The following is a 22775-nucleotide window of genomic DNA, read 5'->3' as shown; positions in this document are numbered from 1 at the left end:
GATTCATCATGTATGACATTCCTTGGATTGTGTAAACTTACATTATGTACTTGAAAATGTATCAATTGACCAATTCGGCACATTTGGGCAGACTTGATACAAAATAGTCCAGTATTGCAATGCTTCACTGGATCAATCTGAAACTTTGCACACACACTGCTGCCATCTAGTGGCCAGAATCTAAATTGTGCCTAAACTGCAATATTATGTTGTGGCCTTTCTCTTGCATTTCAAAGATAATGGAACAAAAAACTAAATAGAAAACACATGTTTTTTTGTTTGTATTATCTTTTACCAGATCTAATGTGTTATATTCTCCTACATTTCCACAAACTTAAAAGTGTTTCCTTTCAAATGGTATCAAGAATATGCATATCCTTGCTTCAGGTCCTGAGCTACAGGCAGTTAGATTTGGGTATGTCATTTTAGGTGAAAATTGAAAGAAAGGGTCCAATCCTTAAGAGGTTTTTAAGTTGACAAAATGTTTTATTTCAGGTCCCCTCAACTAAAGTATATAAAGATGTTTGCTCATTTTGGTTGAGACAAGTATGTTAATACTACTACTACTATGACTACAACTACGACTATGACTACTGCTACTGCTGCAACTACTACTACTACTGCTACGGCGATGACTACTACTACTACCATTACTACTACTACTACATATAGCAATAATAATAATAATGTTTACAGTGTGGGAACTGAGCAATTACATTTACGTTAGGAGCTATCTTCTCTCAGCTATCATCGTTTCTGTGAATCTGTGCTGGTTGCTTTAAGCTTAGCCAAGGACGGGGAGGCCTAGAGTAGCCTTGTTCATGAGTTTCTTCTAAGAATTGTTTAATAAGAAATCTAAGAAATCACTAACAAAGCTATGGCCCGTGTGTTTGACAGCGTGTGCAGCTTAATCAAATTGTTTATTGCCGAGTCAAACTCCAGAGAGATGCAGAAGCTTCGGTAGAGAGGAGTAATTTGTCTTCCTTTAGCAGAAAGGTATGCTGGTCCCTTTCACTTTTCAACAGATGATGTCTCTTCTTGTTGTTTTCATGTGCATGTCCTAACATGGTTCAAGGTGTTTTCCTGTACTCAGAAAAGTCAGTTGTGTATAGTAAGAATATCGCTGGAGATAAAAACCCGCCATAACAATGTACAGCCGTTTGGCAGGGCAATGTTCTCCAGCTTACACCCCATCACATTAAAATGTGTTGCCTGAAGCTCAGTCACACTAGCTGACTTAGCTTGTCTTCACAAAGCATTTATGAAGAGAGACAAATATACTCATTATGTTGACAATGCCCTCCTGTGTTCGTAGCCAGACTTTTTTCTGTCTGGTCACATTTCCACTAAAAGAAGTTGACCTTTCTTTGACATCTCACTTTGAAGCATTTTTAGGTTATCCCTATAGCATAATGTACAGGGGACTTCACTTGTGACTGCAATCATGGATTCTGTATGTGTCTGAATGGATTCAGCACCATGGACAGCTACTTGTGGTGTATGGAATGGGGTAAGTGTAGTGAATTAATTGTTGTACGCATGGCTTTGGGAGACTCAGACAGATACACAGATATGGATTCCACCCTTGCACTTCAATATTTACAGTATGCTAAATCTTCCCATGGCTTATTCTAATGATGACATAGCAGAAACATAACAGATCATCCATTAACCTTGTACAGCAGTGGACTAAGTCAGGGTCACACAGAATGTTTCTTGGTAGTCTTAAACAAATCTACTTTGAAACAAAAGTATCCACCTCACACACATGGTTATGGGCTTTAAAAAAAGAAGACACCTGTACTATGTCAGACATAGAGTTGAAATGTATTCAAGTTTGAGTTTGCATCCCAATATTACACTTCATATATATCACAGAAGACTGTAATATATAACAAAACCGTTTGACATAGAAACACTGGATTTTCAGCTGGTTTTAAAAAACAATGTTTATCAATTATTAAATTATTAAAAATATTAATAACATTCCACCCCTGAGGCCACTAGAGGGCGATTTGGTCATTTGACTGCAGGAAAAGCGATACTTCAGGCAGACTGTAACTTCAGACAACCAAATTCTTGTTAGGAATTCCGTATGAATGTGAATCGGAATCATAGCTATTCTTCAGGAGAATGTCACATTATTCATGACAGAACAGAACAAATATTCTATGCATCTACATGCATAATGTTGTTGTCAGCAAGTGTGCTGTGTACTGCAGTGCTGCTCATTTGACTGGTTAAGATGAAAAGTTCAGAGATGCATGAACACAGACACAGCCCCTCCACCTTGGTATGCAGTGTGCATCACCTTTACTAATGCAGATCCCTAATGGGCAATTATTCAAAGGCTGGGTTGCAGGCCACCCACATTGTGATGCTCAGAGCTTTAATTAATAATTGTAAGTGTGTTGACTTTACAAATGATCTCCAGACTAGAGCGTGGATATGAACCATGTTCAGGTAACTAATAGTCAGTGTGACTTCTAGACAGCATCAATAGGCCCCTGGATGGATGGCTGCTGCTGTATAATGTGGTCTTTTTTTCCCCCACTTGATGAATTTATTCACTCTCCTCTGGTCTGAAGCAGTACACAATTGAAATAAAACACAAGCACACAATCAGTGAATTGAATAACAATGCCTGACAATCAGTAATTCCCCTGCCTCCTGGTGTGTATGGAGGCTCTAGTTTATGGTTGGTGTTTTGAATAATATTCTCCAACAAATCTCCTGTACTGAGAGGGATGCCCAGATACATTTATTTAACATGGAACATTAATGAATATGGCCAGTTAGGTTTCTGCCCGCTGCACTTACAGCAGAGCCGACTTATCATGCAAAATTCATGGCCAGGAGTAAATCTGACACCACTGGGCCAGGAGTAAATCTGACACCACTGAGCCAGGAGTAAATCGGACACCACCGGGCCGGGAGTAAATCTGACACCACCGGGCAGGGAGTAAATCTGACACCACTGGGCCGGGAGTAAATCTGACACCACTGGGCCGGGAGTAAATCTGACACCACTGGGCCGGGAGTAAATCTGACACCACTGGGCAGGGAGTAAATCTGACACCACTGGGCCGGGAGTAAATCTGACACCACTGGGCAGGGAGTAAATCTGACACCACTGCTAGCTGAGCTGAGGGGATGGGGCAGTCCTGTGGCACACACACACATACACACACACACACATTTTAATGGTTTAACATTGAGGACCTCTTCCCACTCTCTACAGGAATAGAAGGTGATGAAATTTATGCGAACTGTGATTATGCCAAGCTAAATATCCGCTGTTCCAGAATGTCTCACCAGCTCTTAATTCTACACTCTCTAAAGTTGCTTCATGCATACCTAATTTCATATGCATCCTAGCAGACTGCTTCATTCAAGCAGAATCAAGACATGCTTTTGAGGGAAGACACAGCATCTTTGGGAATAAGACTATCAATATGAAAATACATTCTCCCAATAGAATCCAAGATTGGTTCTACAGCCCTCCTATACAACCTAAAGGAATTCCTTTTAGAATAAACTTTAGCTCAATTGACATTGAACAGAGGGAGAGGGAACCATGAGAGCTGACCTACCATTAGAACCAAGTGGTCACTGCAGGATATATCCATAATACATTCAGACTGATCTCTGTGTGACCCTCTAATAGACCACAGGCATGACCAGTTGGACGTCAGGCTTGACCAGTATGAGGTCAGGAGCAATCTTTCTTTGAAATGTTGACTTCCTAATGGTAACATTCGAACATGATTTTGAACATTATTCATAATTTATCAATTAATTACACATCAATTCTACTTTGAGAAGTAATTAACCATAATTGCTGTATGCAACCTCTCAAGATCAATTCATGTCAACCCGGTAGTTTAGCATTCACAGCAACAGAGCTAGGTGGATGATGTATACTTATAATGAACTCAACATGAAATCGATTAATAGTGTTATTTTTGCGGCTAGATGTATGAATGCCCTCATGTGAGTCTTCAGTCTACTCTCTGCTGGAGGAACAGTACCAAAATAGAACGACTCACAAAAACACAGAAGAAGATCCTGCCATGATTCTTTTTTTCAGGGGAGGAATACTCTTTGTCTGTGTGTAAATATAGTGGTACAGATGTAGGATCTTAATTTGATCACCCTGTTGCAGGGGATCTTTCCTGCAATGCAGGACACTTAAAAAGTTTAGTGTATTTGAGGTTTAAAAAGGCTTCTGAAGTTTGTAATTTACACTTTGAAATTTCAGACATGATTTTCCCTTACGAGAAACGTATTAACCCCTACAAAAATGTCCATTCATTATAATCCACATAATAATTCACATTTCATGTTGCAACAGGACTATTTTTCTGCTGTACCAAACTGGCTCAAATTAAGATCCTACATCTGTACAGTAATGTTACGTTTGCAGATGGGTTGAATGTGACACTACTGTTTAGATTAAGTGTAAAGGCTAGCTTTAACAGACCGTGTTCTGTGAGGAGTAGGAAGAGTGCAGCACTGTAGTGACCCATGTAATGACGTAGTCTGCGATGTGCTTGGGAGAGTGGGCGTGTGGGTGATGAAGACAGGAGGGCCGGGAACAGCGCTGTCCCACAGGGTAATTATGTGGTGTCACCAAAGGCTAGGCAATCTTTAATCAAATCCTTCAGGGTTAACAGGTACTGTTATGTAACTGTGTCCATACTGAAACCTTTAGGATTAACAGGTACTGTTATGTAACTGTGTCCATACTGAAACCTTTAGGATTAACAGGTACTGTAACTGTGTCCATACTGACGCCTTCAGGGTTAACAGCTACTGTAACCGTGTCATACTGAAACCTTCAGGGTTAACAGGTACTGTTATGTAACTGTGTCCATACTGAAACCTTCAGGGTTAACAGGTACTGTAACTGTGTCCATACTGAAACATTCAGGGTTAACAGGTACTGTTATGTAACTGTGTCCATACTGGAACCTTCTGGATTAACAGGTACTGTAACTGTGTCCATACTGAAACCTTCAGGGTTAACAGGTACTGTAACCGTGTCCATACTGAAACCTTCAGGGTTAACAGGTACTGTAACCGTGTCCATACTGAAACCTTCAGGGTTAACAGGTACTGTTGTGTAACTGTGACCTTACTGAAACCTTCAGGGTTAACAGGTACTGTAACTGTGTCCATACTGAAACCTTCAGGGTTAACAGGAACTGTAACCATGTCCATACTGAAACCTTCAGGGGTAACAGGTACTGTAACTGTGTCCATACTGAAACCTTCAGGGTTAACAGGTACTGTTATGTAACTGTGTCCATACTGAATCATTCAGGGTTAACAGGTACTGTAACTGTGTCCATACTGAAACCTTCAGGGTTAACAGGTACTGTTATGTAACTGTGTCCATACTGAAACCTTCAGGGTTAACAGGTACTGTAACCGTGCCCATACTGAAACCTTCAGGATTAACAGGTACTGTTATGTAACTGTGTCCATACTGAAACCTTCAGGGTTAACAGGTACTGTAACTGTGTCCATACTGAAACCTTCAGGGTTAACAGGAACTGTAACCATGTCCATACTGAAACCTTCAGGGTTAACAGGTACTGTTATGTAACTGTGTCCATACTGAAACCTTCAGGGTTAACAGGTACTGTTATGTAACTGTGTCCATACTGAATCCTTCAGGGTTAACAGGTACTGTAACTGTGTCCATACTGAAACATTCAGGGTTAACAGGTACTGGTATGTAACTGTGTCCATACTGAAACCTTCAGGGGTAACAGGTACTGTAACTGTGTCCATACTGAAACCTTCAGGGTTAACAGGTACTGTTATGTAACTGTGTCCATACTGAATCCTTCAGGGTTAACAGGTACTGTAACTGTGTCCATACTGAAATATTCAGGGTTAACAGGTACTGTTATGTAACTGTGTCCATACTGAAACCTTCAGGGTTAACAGGTACTGTTATGTAACTGTGTCCATACTGAATCCTTCAGGGTTAACAGGTACTGTAACTGTGTCCATACTGAATCCTTCAGGGTTAACAGGTACTGTAACTGTGTCCATACTGAAACCTTCAGGGTTAACAGGTACTGTAACTGTGTCCATACTGAAACCTTCAGGGTTAACAGGTACTGTAACTGTGTCCATACTGAAACCTTCAGGGTTAACAGGTACTGTTATGTAACTGTGTCCATACTGAATCCTTCAGGGTTAACAGGTACTGTAACTGTGTCCATACTGAATCCTTCAGGGTTAACAGGTACTGTAACTGTGTCCATACTGAAACCTTCAGGGTTAACAGGTACTGTAACTGTGTCCATACTGAAACCTTCAGGGTTAACAGGTACTGTAACTGTGTCCATACTGAAACCTTCAGGGTTAACAGGTACTGTAACTGTGTCCATACTGAATCCTTCAGGGTTAACAGGTACTGTAACTGTGTCCATACTGAAACCTTCAGGGTTAACAGGTACTGTAACTGTGTCCATACTGAATCCTTCAGGGTTAACAGGTACTGTAACTGTGTCCATACTGAAACCTTCAGGGTTAACAGGTACTGTAACTGTGTCCATACTGAAACCTTCAGGGTTAACAGGTACTGTAACTGTGTCCATACTGAATCCTTCAGGGTTAACAGGTACTGTAACTGTGTCCATACTGAAACCTTCAGGGTTAACAGGTACTGTAACTGTGTCCATACTGAATCCTTCAGGGTTAACAGGTACTGTAACTGTGTCCATACTGAAACCTTCAGGGTTAACAGGTACTGTAACTGTGTCCATACTGAAACCTTCAGGGTTAACAGGTACTGTAACTGTGTCGATACTGAAACCTTCAGGGTTAACAGGTACTGTAGCTGTGTCCATACTGAAACCTTCAGGGTTAACAGGTACTGTTATGTAACTGTGTCCATACTGAAACCTTCAGGGTTAACAGGTACTGTAACTGTGTCCATACTGAATCCTTCAGGGTTAACAGGTACTGTAACTGTGTCCATACTGAAACCTTCAGGGTTAACAGGTACTGTAGCTGTGTCCGTGATACAGCTGCAAATAGTTTAGGAGTAAGCAGAAGCACGGTGCAGTGACCCCTCCCCATTTAGCACCCCTCCATTCATCCCCTCCATCACCCCCTCCTGATGAGAAGGGGTAGTAGTGGCAATAAATGAGTGGCTCTATTTTCCCTTTTTGTTGTTTTTAACTTGATTTTTTCCTCCATTTTCTTTGTTATGATAAATGGGGTGAGGAGATTCATTATTTCGAATTGTTTCCAGCATGAATGATCTCTGATTATCAGACATGCTGACACCAACAGTCTCTTCACTCACTGGCATTCTCTCATATGCATTATATCCTTTACACACAAAACATCCTTTACTTGAGCACAAAGATAAGTTCTTTATTTAAGATTCTACTCCAAATCAAACATTTTGTACGCTTCCGAGAACTGTATACAGATTCAAGGCCTCCCTCTCCACGCTCCCATAATAAATCATTATTCATCATGTGTCTCCCAGGAAATGGCCGCTGAGAGGAGGCAGTGACTTGTGTGCCTCCAGCACCTTCCCAGTCTCCATGGCTGGCCCCGATCCAGAGCCCAGTGGAAAGTACCTATTGATGCCTGAAAAACTCCCACAGTTCACCGCTTCCTGTGTGCACAATGCCCACAGAGACTCCAACTCACCACTCACCACTCATACAGGCTTCAAAGAGCCCCAACCTCTACATCTTTATCTGATTCAAAAGAGAATATATAACCACTCATAGTGTGGGATCTCAACCAGAAATGTGCTGATGCCAGGTCAGATGTTTGAGGGCTGTTCGGTGTTTGGGACGGCAGATTGCTGAGTTGGGATTGATTCCAGTTAGGCAGGAGATCATAAAAAGGAATAGCATGCCCAATGCATACGAAGGCTTTCTAAATGGTACCATCTGTCCAAGCACACTGTGGCCAGGTAGGGAAGGTGTCTCTTTACTCTATGTAGCTCCAGATATACAGTATGGAAAACTATAGTCAGATAATGCAGCTATGGTAACAATGTGGCTGTCAACACTCCCAGTACCATGATCCTTCTAGTGAAATATTACATAATTAACATATTTACACACATAAAACTGTTATTATCCATAAGTCTAACTTTAACTTTAACAGTGCACACTGTCAATATATGTAACCTTCGGCACTCTGAATGATGCTTAGAGATAGAAACTAGCAGAGAGAAAGTAGTGCAGATCTCCATGGCAACCAGAGAGAGCCTCGCTCCGAGTCCCATGCCCCCTGTGGCGAAAGCAGAGGGCCACCAGCAGCACCAATCAACATGGGTCTGGTGATAAGGGGGGGAAGTGGGGGGGCGGCAGCTGGGCCGTGGTTATCTGCAGCAGATGGGAGCACTGTGGTGCCATTGCACTCTACAGAACCAACTCTGCATCCCTCCACTTCGCATCGCTCCACTCCCTCCTCTCCCTCCTCTCCCTCTCTATATTTCTCCCTCCTCCGCCAGTGCAGAGGAGAGAGATAGTTTTTTTTCTTCTTCCTTTCACTCCGCATCCCTCCTCTCCCTCCTCTCCCTCCTCTCCCTCCTCTCCCTCTCTCCATCTCTCCCTCCTCCGCCAGCACCAAGCTGCCTCCTCTCTCTGACTGCATTACCACCTCTAAGGCAGGTTCCCTCCACTGCCAACCCCCTGGGTATGTATAGAGCTCCTCAAGTCTAATAGTACCACAATTCAGACCCTTTGGGCAAAGTCCTGGACGTCCTTCATACAACCCTGCAACAACGTCCTGATTTAGGCCATGCAGTAGAAGTATGAGTCGACTGTGGTGGCCCACAAGCTGTTCCAAGTGGCAGTGGTGTGACAGGACCTGAAGAAGTCCCCTGTACCCGCTGTCTGTGGGACAGACATAGAAGATGAGGTGTGAATGCAGACCACAGCACAGACCACAGATAAAGCCACTGCTGCAGTGAAGAGGAAAACAATCTGCTTATCTACTAAGCAATGTCAAATCAGGTGATGAAAGGGACTATTTAAATTACTTTTCTTAGCGCAAAATGTTGACATTAAATAGAAATTCCAAAATGTTGTGCTATTTAAATGTACACATTTGAAGTCGAAAATGCCATCATCACAATATGATGAACGCACGCAGTCAACACCAGCGGGACTTAAACAAGTGTTTTTTAATATTGACCCTATTTAAACTAGATTAACAAGCATTACAAACTGGAAAAGAAACTCAAGCTGTTCCAGGAAATTGCAATCAACTTGAACAGTAAAGCTGTGTGGTAACTGTTGTAGTAAACAGCTGGAGCCTTTGTGTATTATAAAGGTCTGTGAATAAGGTGGAGATTACGTTTCCGGGCTCAGTTCCGGGCTGAGAGTCCTGTGCATTTGCACGTCCTTTGCATCAGTTGGTAATGACGTTTGCTCTCCAAGGAGAAAATCAGATGGACTTCAAAAGGGATTTTCATAGGCTGCCACAGGGTACAGTGTCAGAGATATGCCACATTCCATATGCGGCTTTTCAATATTTCATGGCTGATTGTCTTTTCACATGCAGTAGTTATCAGCCCAAATCCTTTGAAATGTACATTTGGTGTCAGAAACCCATTGCTGTTTGATAGTGTAGGTACACTGCTCAATGGAGTGTCACACCATGAGACATGCTGCGCTTCAAGGCCCAACATCATATAGTAGTCTACAGTCTTCTCTGGTTACGCCGGATTAGGTACATTTCACTTCATCCTCATCGCTCCTCCAGCTTACCAGTTTTAATCTTGAGGGGCCAGAATGCATGGATTTAAGTGTGGTTGTCATGCTTGTGCCTTCGAGACTGGGGCTCAACATCTCACCGTGTACAGAGCTAGAGAGCTAGATAGAGAGAGACATCCATCCTCCTCAGGCAGAGCGGAAGACATCCTCCAGTTAGTATTGGAGACATCCATCATCCTCATGCTGAGCTGAAGACCTCCTCCAGTTAGTATTGGAGACATCCATCATCCTCATGCTGAGCTGAAGACCTCCTCCAGTTAGTATTGGAGACATCCATCCTCCTCATGCTGAGTTGAAGACCTCCTCCGGTTAGTATTGGAGACATCCATCCTCCTCATGCTGAGCTGAAGACCTCCACTGGTTAGTATTGGAGACATCCATCCTCCACATGCTGAGCTGAAGACCTCCTCCGGTTAGTATTGGAGACATCCATCCTCCTCATGCTGAGCTGAAGACCTCCTCCAGTTAGTATTGGAAACATCCATCCTCCTCATGCTGAGCTGAAGACCTCCTCCGGTTAGTATTGGAGACATCCATCCTCCTCATGCTGAGCTGAAGACCTCCTCCGGTTAGTATTGGAGACATCCATCCTCCTCATGCTGAGCTGAAGACCTCCTCCAGTTAGTATTGGAGACATCCATCCTCCTCATGCTGAGCTGAAGACCTCCTCCGGTTAGTATTGGAGACATCCATCCTCCTCATGCTGAGCTGAAGACCTCCTCCGGTTAGTATTGGAGACATCCATCCTCCTCATGCTGAGCTGAAGACCTCCTCCAGTTAGTATTGGAGACATCCATCCTCCTCATGCTGAGCTGAAGACCTCCTCCTGTATTGGACACAACCTACACTAGCTGCCCAATGTCCGCAGGCACAGGCTAACCACTCCACAACATTCACGCAGTAGAGGACACCTTGGATGAGGTTTTCAAATGTTCTCAAACGTATCTTTTCATCTGTCAGATTGGTCTTTATGTGGAGCAATTGGCGAAACCGTTTGACGGAAAGATTGTTTTAGATGGTAGAGGACAATGGTTGTTGTTGTCAACAGAGTAAAGAATGACCCCTTTCTCATAGGCTACCAAGGTACTTTATCACAAAACGAGGCCGGAGGAAATCACTTAATATGCAAAGAACTTTGCTTCCCACTGCCACCCTGTAAGTGATACTTCAATTGGAAGGACGTTGCTTCCCACTGCCACCCAGTAAGTGTCCTTCAGTTGGAAGGATGTTGCTTCCCACTGCCACCCTGTAAGTGTCCTTCAATTGGAAAGATGTTGCTTCCCATTGCCACCCTGTAAGTGTCCTTCAATTGGAAGGATGTTGCTTCCCATTGCCACCCTGTAAGTGTCCTTCAATTGCAGCAGCCAGGCACAATGACACACTCCATATCTTATCACAGGAACATGAAACAGCATGAAATATCAATACCAATCTAACAGAAAAAGGACAGTGCTGGGGCATCTCTTTTTCTTCTCTAAACTCTAATCAGATGACACTGTGAAGACTGTTCCTCATTGAACTGCTAGATGAGCTCATCATCAGCCAAAATGAGTCACAGTTATCTAGCAAATTATCAAATCACACAATTGATACCTGTTTAATGAGTTTGTCTTTTTAAATAGTTTATTATTGAAGTTGATTATGGTGATGGACTGAGTTCTGTTTGTTGCGTAGCAACAGATTTAAATAACTTTTTGTCTTTGTCATGCTCATACAGTGTGTAGACAGTCAGTGTGTGGTGTGAATGATCTACTGCTAACTTCATACAGTATGCAGACAGTCAGTGGGTGGTGTGAATGATCTGCTGTTAACTTCATACAGTATGCAGACATTCAGTGTGTGGTGTGAATGATCTGCTGCTAACCTCATACAGTATGCAGACAGTCAGTGTGTGGTGTGAATGATCTGCTGCTAACCTCATACAGTATGCAGACAGTCAGTGTGTGGTGTGAATGATATGCTGCTAACCTCATACAGTATGCAGACAGTCAGTGTGTGGTGTGAATTATCTCCTGCTAACCTCATACAGTATGCAGACAGTTAGTGTGTGGTGTGAATGATCTGCTGCTAACCTCATACAGTATGCAGACAGTCAGTGTGTGGTGTGAATGATATGCTGCTAACCTCATACAGTATGCAGACAGTCAGTGTGTGGTGTGAATTATCTCCTGCTAACCTCATACAGTATGCAGACAGTTAGTGTGTGGTGTGAATGATCTGCTGCTAACCTCATACAGTATGCAGACAGTCAGTGTGTGGCGTGAATGATCTGCTGCTAACCTCATACAGTATGCAGACATTCAGTGTGTGGTGTGAATGATCTGCTGCTAACCTCTTGCTATTGAGTTGATTACATTCTCTGGCAGCAGTGGCACATGCCTCTGGAGAACTCCCCAGCTAGCGTAGCTGCTGACACACACAATCCTCTTCTGTGGATTGGCTATAAAATCCTCTGAGTCCCAACTCTAAGGGATATGCTGACTACTCACCCTGCTTTTCTAACAAGCAACCCTATTCCATATATTTTTTTCAGAGAGAGAGAGGTAGGGAGTGATGGAGGGCTGTAAAAGAGGGAGAAAAAAGTTTAATGATGGAGGGGAAAAGATTACACTCAAATGTATTGCACGTAGCAAATGATCAAATTTACTGTAATATCCAACAGACACATTCAAATCGCATTGTCACACAGACAGACTTCCATAGATCTCGTAGGGCAACATACAATACTTTTCCTATATCAAACCGTTTGTAATTAGCTTGCACAGTTAATTTCCTAACTGAAACAGGGTGGTTGACACAACTCCAGACACCAGGCAAAAAACATCAGTATGGGTGAGCTTTAAAAAGACAGTGATGGCACCTCAGAAATAGTCTGGCTTCTCAGCGACGACAAGCCTTTTGGATGTGCCTCTGTGCCTTCAGTATATCATTAGCATCGTGCTTATGAGAATTACCCTCCAGATTAGCTTGAAGAATAAAGGTACAGAGAGATTTGATTTGTTTCAAAAAGCTTCGCTAGGTGCTCTGACAGTATAGCATTGGAATGTGAAGAGCCAAACAACACCAATTAACAGGGAGGTCATGAAGACATACACTAACAGAAACAGAAAGCCATCGAGACTAAAGCTCTTTGGACTTTATTCAACACAGAGACTCCAATAACCTCTGAAAATAAAGTTGACCCCAAACTGACTAGAGTTGGGGAATGCTGGACGTCTTAACGATTGCAGAGAAGCATACACATACTCTTAATGAAAATAGACTAGCGCCTGAGGGGCAAATTCATTTGAATAACACACCATTGATGGCAAATGCCAGTAACAAAACAAAAGCAAATAATTAGATGCCATACGACCCCCAGACGGTGCATAATACAGATGCTATGAAGCAAAGCTCAATTTCAGTAAGTTTACTGGAAGTGCAGTACAGTGTTACTCAGAGTATAACTCCTCATGAGAGTTCTGGAAAATAAACTTTTACGTAATCGCAAAATCAATGGAGATCCACTTATCAGCGAATCAGAATAGTCGTTTAGGGACTACAGTCTCCCATAATTCACACTCTAACCAATTGTGTCTTCACAGGAAACTTGAGCAAATTAACTTACATTTACATTTTAGTCATTTAGCAGACGCTCTTATCCAGAGCGACTTACAGCTTATGAGTGCATATATATATATTTTTTGTATTTTCATACTGGCCCCCCGTGGGAATCAAACCCACAACCCTGGCGTTGCAAACGCCATGCTCTACCAACTGAGCTACATCCCTGCTGGCCATTCCCTCCCCTACCCTGGACGACGCTGAGCCAATTGTGCGCCGCCCCATGGGTCTCCCGGTCGCGGCCGGCTACGACAGAGCCTGGATTCGAACCAGGCCTTAGACCACTGCGCCACTCGGGAGGTGGTGAAAACACATTCTGATAATTGCCTACGTTGATAAGGGTTTTAAGAGACAGTACCATCCTTTTTCTCCAGTGGTATCAATCTCTACTCAGAAATGTGTATATGCATATAATCTGGTCATGACACCTTTATGAGTGTTGCAGTTTCATTCTTAAGACCCTTCATAACACATTTGTTCAACATCAGTGAAGAGCTGTTTTATTTTTATTTTTATAAAAAGTCCCTTAGAATAAGTCTTTATTTGTCCATTGTAACGGACATTTGTCTTTTCGCTGTCACAGTACCAACCCCCTAACACACCGCACACACCAACTGTCTGGGAGCAGCACAGGGTCAGCAAGATAGCATTGCCCTTGTAGCAGTATAGGGTTTAAGGACCTTGACTCAAGGCCACAATGGCAGTAGGTGATGGCCCCTGAGAAATTGATTCCAGTGTAATGTGTTGAGTGTCAATACAAGAGCAAAACAAAAACAATATTCGAAAGAGATGTAAATTATATTTTGGTGGCATCAGGGGTCACAAATGCTTTAGCATCATATTTGTTGCTATTCCAAATGTATTCACTTGTTATTAATTGGTGTAGCATCAGACTATAAACAAATGTTTAAGAATACGGTACACAGACAGTACACAGACAGTGACACAGACAGTACACAGACATTACACAGACAGTACACAGACAGTACACAGACAGTACACAGACAGTGACACAGACAGTACACAGACAGTGACAAAGTGGTGTTTTTGGCTTAGTTCCTGTTAGGCCTATTCATTATTGTTAGCATGTTCTTACTTGATTATACATTTTTATGACAGTGGCTGTTATGAAGCAAGCTGTAATGGTATGTCTAATTAATGAAGATGGAAGGAGGCCTATCATTTTCATTAAGCCAGACAATTTTCTAAACTGGATTAATATGATGCTTTTCATTTCATTCATAGCAAAGTAATGTAATCGGAAAGCAACTTTATAACTTCTGCTGGAACACCAATTTGTTTTTATTGAGACAATCATGAAGTAGTTTCTATCTAGCTGCATCCACAGTTGCAGAGGACATAGCATAGGTTTTTCTCTCATATCTGCAACTGACTGCATTCTTCATTCAATCCACTGAACTTTTCAAAACCAAAATCACATGATGATACATGTTTGGCTTGGAGACACCTTGGGGGTATAACAGACTGCTCAAAACACAAGTTGCTAAAGAATATCAATCTGCAAGACTCTTATTACATATCAAGATCAAGCCGTCAAGTTAGTGAAGGTGAAAATGCAGTTTTAGAAGTTACACAGCCGACAGGGGCCGCCAGTACTATAGGGTGAATGCAGACTGCAATTCAAGTGTGTGGTTCAAGCCTGTGATGGGCTCTGAGGGAGCGATTGAATGTAAGATAAAATAATAAATAATAATATGCCATTTAGCAGACGCTTTTATCCAAAGCGACTTACAGTCATGCGTGCATAAATTTTTACATATGGGTGGTTGCGGGGATCGAACCCACTACCCTGGTGTTACAAGCGCCATGCTCTAACAATTGAGCTACAGAGGACCACAAGGTTATGAGCGTCCCGTCTCCATAACAAACGCATCAGGTTTTCATTAAGATGCAGTTCATCTGATCAAGGACAAAAGGTCCTGCGATGCATTCTCCTAAACGACGACATCAACTGGCTCTGAAGTGGTTGGGCCTGGTGCTGGAGAGTGTCCATCAATCCTGGATGATATCTCTGCAGGCAGAGGCCAGCCAGTGGGCATTAACTCAGACGTGGCTGGAGCAGGAATCTCCTCTACAGATCAGATGCAGGTGCTCCAAGCACTTTACAGCAGCTTTGAGAGCTACCAAATCCACTGGCCATTCACACTCCAGGTTAAGGTGCTTTGCACTTGGGGCTTAGGGGGATTTAGCCCCGTAGATTACTCTGGAGGTGTGGCATAGAGTGCTGTTTTGGTTTCCAACCTCAGAGTCAGCCTGAGATCACTGTGGCTACTCCTCTAGATCCCCACCTCATTAAATCCTGTCTTCTCCTCTCTTCCATTTTAGCTGGAGGTGGTCAATCTGCAACAGGATAAGACGAGTGGTAGTTGCATTGTGTTACATCACCTAGTTGGCCTTCCTTAGCTACCCCGCTGAGTTTGGGTTGTGATTAGTGAACGGGACACACACATTGATCCATTCAAAACACACTTCCTCCTCTCCACTCCCTTTCTCTCCCGCAGCTCTTTTTCCAGTAGAGCTAGCAGATACTTTTCCCCAGCTTCCATGTCTCATTCATTAAGTACCCCATAATTTGGGTCCCAGTTATAGGGCTTCTCACTGGCATTGGCAAAGTTAATTGGCTGTGGATCTGCAGTAGTGGAAGGAGAGGGGGTGAGGATACAGATGACGTGGGGATGAGGAGGATGTAGAGAGCTGAGGTTCACTGTGGCTACTGCCTTCATTAAGAGGAGAATACAGGCATGTCCCTGTGTCTGCTGCTCAAAGCAGCTCTTTGCCATGGCAGCATGGAGGTAGACCAATCATCTTCCGGATTTCATGCTGCAATGTAGTGGACCTTCGACCCCCATTTGTACAGTGGAACCTTAGAATAATGTCTGCAGAGTGACTCTCAAGGAAAGAGTACTCAAATTAACGTGTCAAGCAAAGGAGTATGAAATATTACAAAGGCCAGATAGTGTTTGGGAGCTGATGACAGGATTGACTGAGCTGGGATGTTATCGCAAACAAGGACAGACTGATTTGCTGGTTGATGTTTATTGGGATGAATCTTGCCCTGGAGGCAGAGCTGAGCTAATTTCACTAGATGGGCCAGCTGCAAAGTCAAAATGGGCTTTTTGGTCTTAATTTAAGGTTAGGGTTAGGCATAAGGTTAGCATTGTGGTTAAGGTTAGGTTTAAGGTTGGGGTTAGGTTTAAAATCTGATTTTATGACATTGTAGCTGTGTCAGCTATTAACTACCCTGCAGAGCTGCCTCCAGTACATGAGTCATCCCAATACATTCCAACCTGATACTGATTTGGGGGGGAAAGTGAAAGTGAGCTCTCTACACTTTTTACAGTAATAATGACCTCTGATTTTTCTAATTAATCAATTTCTCCAGGATGAAAAACATATAGAACATAAAATAGTTGTTATTATCATTTCAGGAAAGCCTTCTACAGAAGTTAAGCACCATGACATTTAATTATATTAACATCCATAATTTGACTAACTGATCCATCACAGCTTTATCATAGCTTTGTCATCTTTTAATTATAATTCCAATGGAGTGAGGATACATTTTTGGGATAGCGTGATTCATATCAGTTGAACCACGGCTCCCTAATCTGCAGATAGTGATTTGCTTCTCTGTTGGGCATTATAAGTGGGAGCTTAATAATTGCCTTGCTGGATTCTAGCTACATGTTCGCTCACAGCATGTCACCAAACTCCCAGGCTCATACCATTTGGTGAGGGCATGGTGACACAAAAGGAACATGGTGATAACATTAGGCAAACCCCAAAATGGAATCCAGACATTCAACAGAGGCCTACAATAGATGTCTGCGAACGCCAATCAATTTGATGTAATTGGTTGTAACCATGGGTTTCTAGGGCATGGTCTATGACTTCACTACTGCCCTGTTCTGAACCAGGAAGAGGTCTAGCAAGATAACAGTAGTATGCAGGACAGTAGAGGCTACAGGACAGTAGAGGCTACAGGACAGTAGAGACTACAGGACAGTAGAGGCTACAGGACAGTAGAGACTACAGGACAGTAGAGGCTACAGGACAGTAGAGACTACAGGACAGTAGAGACTGCAGGACAGTAGAGGCTGCAGGACAGTAGTATGCAGGACAGTAGAGGCTACAGAACAGTAGTATGCAGGACAGTAGAGGCTACAGGACAGTAGAGACTGCAGGACAGTAGAGGCTGCAGGACAGTAGAGGCTGCAGGACAGTAGAGGCTGCAGGACAGTAGAGGCTGCAGGACAGTAGAGGCTACAGGACAGTAGAGGCTGCAGGACAGTAGAGGCTGCAGGACAGTAGAGGATGCAGGACAGTAGAGGCTGCAGGACAGTAGAGACTACAGGACAGTAGAGACTGCAGGACAGTAGAGGCTGCAGGACAGTAGTATGCAGGACAGTAGAGGCTACAGGACAGTAGTATGCAGGACAGTAGAGGCTACAGGACAGTAGAGACTGCAGGACAGTAGAGGCTGCAGGACAGTAGTATGCAGGACAGTAGAGGCTACAGGACAGTAGTATGCAGGACCGTAGAGGCTACAGGACAGTAGAGACTGCAGGACAGTAGAGGCTGCAGGACAGTAGAAGCTGCAGGACAGTAGAGGCTACAGGACAGTAGAGAATGCAGGACAGTAGAGGCTGCAGGACAGTAGAAGCTGCAGGACAGTAGAGGCTACAGGACAGTAGAGACTGCAGGACAGTAGAGGCTGCAGGACAGTAGAAGCTGCAGGACAGTAGAGGCTATAGGACAGTAGAGAATGCAGGACAGTAGAGGCTGCAGGACAGTAGAGAATGCAGGACAGTAGAGGCTGCAGGACAGTAGAGGATGCAGGACAGTAGATACTGCAGGACAGTAGAGACTGCAGGACAGTAGAGGCTGCAGGACAGTAGAAGCTGCAGGACAGTAGAGGCTGCAGGACCGTAGAGGCTGCAGGACAGTAGAGGCTGCAGGACAGTAGAGGCTGCAGGACAGTAGAAGCTGCAGGACAGTAGAGGCTGCAGGACAGTAGAGACTGCAGGACAGTAGAGGCTGCAGGACAGTAGAGGCTGCAGGACAGTAGAAGCTGCAGGACAGTAGGGGCTGCAGGACAGTAGAGGCTGCAGGACCGTAGAGGCTGCAGGACAGTAGAAGCTGCAGGACAGTAGAGGCTGCAGGACAGTAGAAGCTGCAGGACAGTAGAAGCTGCAGGACAGTAGAGGCTGCAGGACAGTAGAGGCTGCAGGACAGTAGAGGCTGCAGGACAGTAGAGACTGCAGGACAGTAGAGACTGCAGGACAGTAGAGGCTGCAGGACAGTAGAGGCTGCAGGACAGTAGAAGCTGCAGGACAGTAGAGGCTGCAGGACAGTAGAAGCTGCAGGACAGTAGAGGCTGCAGGACAGTAGAGGCTGCAGGACAGTAGAAGCTGCAGGACAGTAGAGACTGCAGGACAGTAGAAGCTGCAGGACAGTAGAGCCTGCAGGACCGTAGAGGCTGCAGGATAATAGAGCGTAGAGGACAGTAGAGGCTGCAGGACAGTAGAAGCTGCAGGACAGTAGAGACTGCAGGACAGTAGAGGCTGCAGGACAATAGAGCGTGCAGGACAGTAGAGGCTGCAGTATACCAAGTCTGGATAAAAAGACCAAAGATAAAACTATAAATAAAGCTAGGTGGATTCAGAACGAAGCCAGGAGCCAGATAAAGAGGAGGAGGTATATTGGAGTCAATATTAGCTGACTATGGAAAACCTGATGGTGTGAAAAGACTGTACTTTTGACAGTACTATTCCAACTTGGCCTTGATATATAATATTTCAGGAGTTCCAACTTTACTTCTAGGTTATGTAGGCTAGCATGACTCTCGTCTGTTTCATGTTGTCCTCTGCGACACCTCTGGGGTCAATGTTTTATTCAACATAGCACACACATATCGATGGCATCTAATCATTAAAAACATTATGCCTAAGACAAGGTGCTAGAAAAGATCACCGTGCTCAATTTTCCCAGAATTCCAAAGTGTTGGTGGATGCACGTGTATTTCATTTCATTCCGTGCATTGATAACAAGAGAGAAACAGAAAGAGAGAAAGAGAGAAAGAGAGAGAGGCAAAGAGAGGGAGAGGGAGCGAAAAAGAGAGGTGGGAGAGGGAGAGGGAGAGGGGGAGGAGAGGAGAGGGGGAAAGGGACAGGGACAGGGACAGGGAGAGAGAGAGAGAGAGAGAGAGAGAGAGAGAGAGAGAGAGAGAGAGAGAGAGAGAGAGAGAGAGAGAGAGAGAGAGAGAGAGAGAGAGAGAGAATAAAATACTCCCATATCTATTGGGTGAAATACCACATCCTACAAGAAACATGGTATAGAGGAGACGGACCCACTGGTTGCCCTCTAGGTTACAGAGAGCTGGTAGTCCCATCCACCAAACTACCAGGTGTGAAACAGGGAAGGGACTCAGGGGGTATGCTAATTTGGTATAGAGCAGACCTAACTCACTCTATTAAATTAATCAAAACAGGAACATTTTACATTTGGTTAGAAACTCAAAAGGAAATTATCTCAACAGAGAAAAATTTCCTCCTGTGTGCTACCTATATCCCCCCACTAGAATCCCCATACTTTAATGAAGACAGCTTCTCCATCCTGGAGGGGGAAATCAATCATTTCCAGACCCAGGGACATGTACTAGTCTGTGGCGACCTAAATGCCAGAACTGGACAAGAACCTGACACCCTCAGCACACAGGGGGACAAACACCTACCTGGAGTTGACAGCATTCCCTCCCCCATATGCCCCCCTAGGCACAACTACGACAACATAACCAACTAAAACGGGTCACGACTCCTGCAACTCTGTCGCACACTGGGTATGTACATAGTCAATGGTAGGCTTCGAGGGGACTCCTATGGTAGGTACACCTATAGCTCATCTCTTGGCAGTAGTACTGTAGACTACTTTATCACTGACCTCAACCCAGAGTCTCTCAGAGCAATCACAGTCAGCCCACGGACACCCCTATCAGACCACAGCAAAATCACAGTCTACTTGAACAGAGCAATACTCAATCATGAGGCATCAAAGCCAAAGGAACTGAATAATATTAAGAAATGCTATAGATGGAAGGAAAGTAGTGTTGAAACCTACCAAAAAACAATTAAGCAACAACAAATTCAATCCATTCTAGACAACTTCCTGGACAAAACGTTCCAATGTAATAGTGAAGGTGTAAACTTGGCAGTAGAAAACCTAAACAGTATATTTGACCTCTCAGCTTCCCTATCAAATCTAAAAATCTCTAACAGAAAACCAAAGAAAAGTAACAACAGTGATAAATGGTTTGATGAAGAATGCAAAAACCTAAGAAAGAAATTGAGAAACCTATCCAACCAAAAACATAGAGACCCAGAAAACCTGAGCCTACGCCTTCACCATGGTGAATCACTAAAACAATACAGAAATACACTACGGAAAAAGAAGGAACAGTATGTCAGAAATCAGCTCAATGTAATTGAAGAATCCATAGACTCTGACCACTTCTGGGAAAATTGGAAAACACTAAACAAACAACAACACGAAGAGCTATCTATCCAAAACGGAGATGTATGGGTAAACCACTTCTCCAATCTTTTTGGCCCTATAACAGAGAACAAACAGCAAAAAAATATACATGATCAAATGCAAATCTTAGAATCAACTATTAAAGACTACCAGAACCCACTGGATTCTCCAATTACATTGAATGAACTACAGGACAAAATACAAACTCTCGAACCCAAAAAGTCCTGTGGTGTTGATGGTATCCTCAATTAAATTATAAAATATACAGACCACAAATTTCAATTAGCTATACTTAAACTCTTTAACATCATCCTTAGCTCTGGCATCTTCCCCAATATTTGGAACCAAGGACTGATCACCCCAATCCACAAAAGTGGAGACAAATTTGACCCCAATAAATACCGTGGGATATGCGTCAACAGCAACCTTGGGAAAATCCTCTGCATTATCATTAACAGCAGACTAGTTCATTTCCTCAGTGAAAACAATGTACTGAGCAAATGTCAAATTGGCTTTTTAACAAATTACCGTACGACAGACCACGTATTCACCCTGCACACCCTAATTGACAAACAAACAAACCAAAACAAAGGCAAAGTCTTCTCATGCTTTGTTGATTTCAAAAAAGCTTTTGACTCAATTTGGCATGAGGGTCTGCTATACAAATTTATGGAAAGTGAGGTTGGGGGAAAAACGTACGACATTATAAAATCCATGTACACAAACAACAAGTGTGCGGTTAAAATTGGCAAAAAACACACACATTTCTTTCCACAGCGCCGTGGGGTGAGACAGGGATGCAGTTTAAGCCCCACCCTCTTCAACATATATATCAACGAATTGGCGAGGGCACTAGAACAGTCTGCAGCACCCGGCATCACCCTACTAGAATCTGAAGTCAAATGTCTTCTGTTTGCTGATGATCTGGTGCTTCTGTCACCAACCAAGGAGGGCCTACAGAAACACCTAGATCTTCTGCACAGATTCTGTCAGACCTGGGCCCTGACAGTAAATCTCAGTAAGACAAAAATAATGGTGTTCCAAAAACGGTCCAGTTGCCAGGACCACAAATACAAATTCCATCTAGACACCGTTGCCCTAGAGCACACAAAAAACTATACATACCTCGGCCTAAACATCAGCGCCACAGGTAACTTCCACAAAGCTGTGAACGATCTGAGAGACAAGGCAAGAAGGGCGTTCTATGCTATCAAAAGGAACATAAAATTTGACATACCAATTAGGATCTGGCTAAAAATACTTGAATCAGTTATAGAACCCATTGCCCTTTATGGTTGTGAGGTCTGGGGTCCGCTCACCAACCAAGAATTCACAAAATGGGACAAACACCAAATTGAGACTCTGCATGCAGAATTCTGCAAAAACATCCTCCGTGTACAATGTAAAACACCAAATAATGCATGCAGAGCAGAATTAGGCCAATACCCGCTAATTATCCAAATCCAGAAAAGATCCGTTAAATTCTATAACCACTTAAAAGGAAGCGATTCCCAAACCTTCCATAACAAAGCCATCACCTACAGAGATATGAACTTGGAGAAGAGTCCCCTAAGTAAGCTGGTCCTGGGGCTCTGTTCACAAACACAAACAGACCCCACACAGCCCCAGGACAACAACAACAACAACAACACAATTAGACCCAACCAAATCATGAGAAAACAAAAAGAGAATTACTTGACACATTGGAAAGAATTAACAAAAAAACAGAGCAAACTAGAATGCTATTTGGCCCTAAACAGAGAGTGCACAGTGGCAGAATACCTGACCACTGTGACTGACCCAAACTTAAGGAAAGCTTTGACTATGTACAGACTCAGTGAGCAAAGCCTT

The sequence above is a fragment of the Coregonus clupeaformis genome, chromosome 2, assembly GCF_020615455.1.
Source record: "Coregonus clupeaformis isolate EN_2021a chromosome 2, ASM2061545v1, whole genome shotgun sequence".
NCBI classification, from domain to species: domain Eukaryota; kingdom Metazoa; phylum Chordata; class Actinopteri; order Salmoniformes; family Salmonidae; genus Coregonus; species Coregonus clupeaformis.
Note: the sequence above shows the minus strand (reverse complement) of the source record.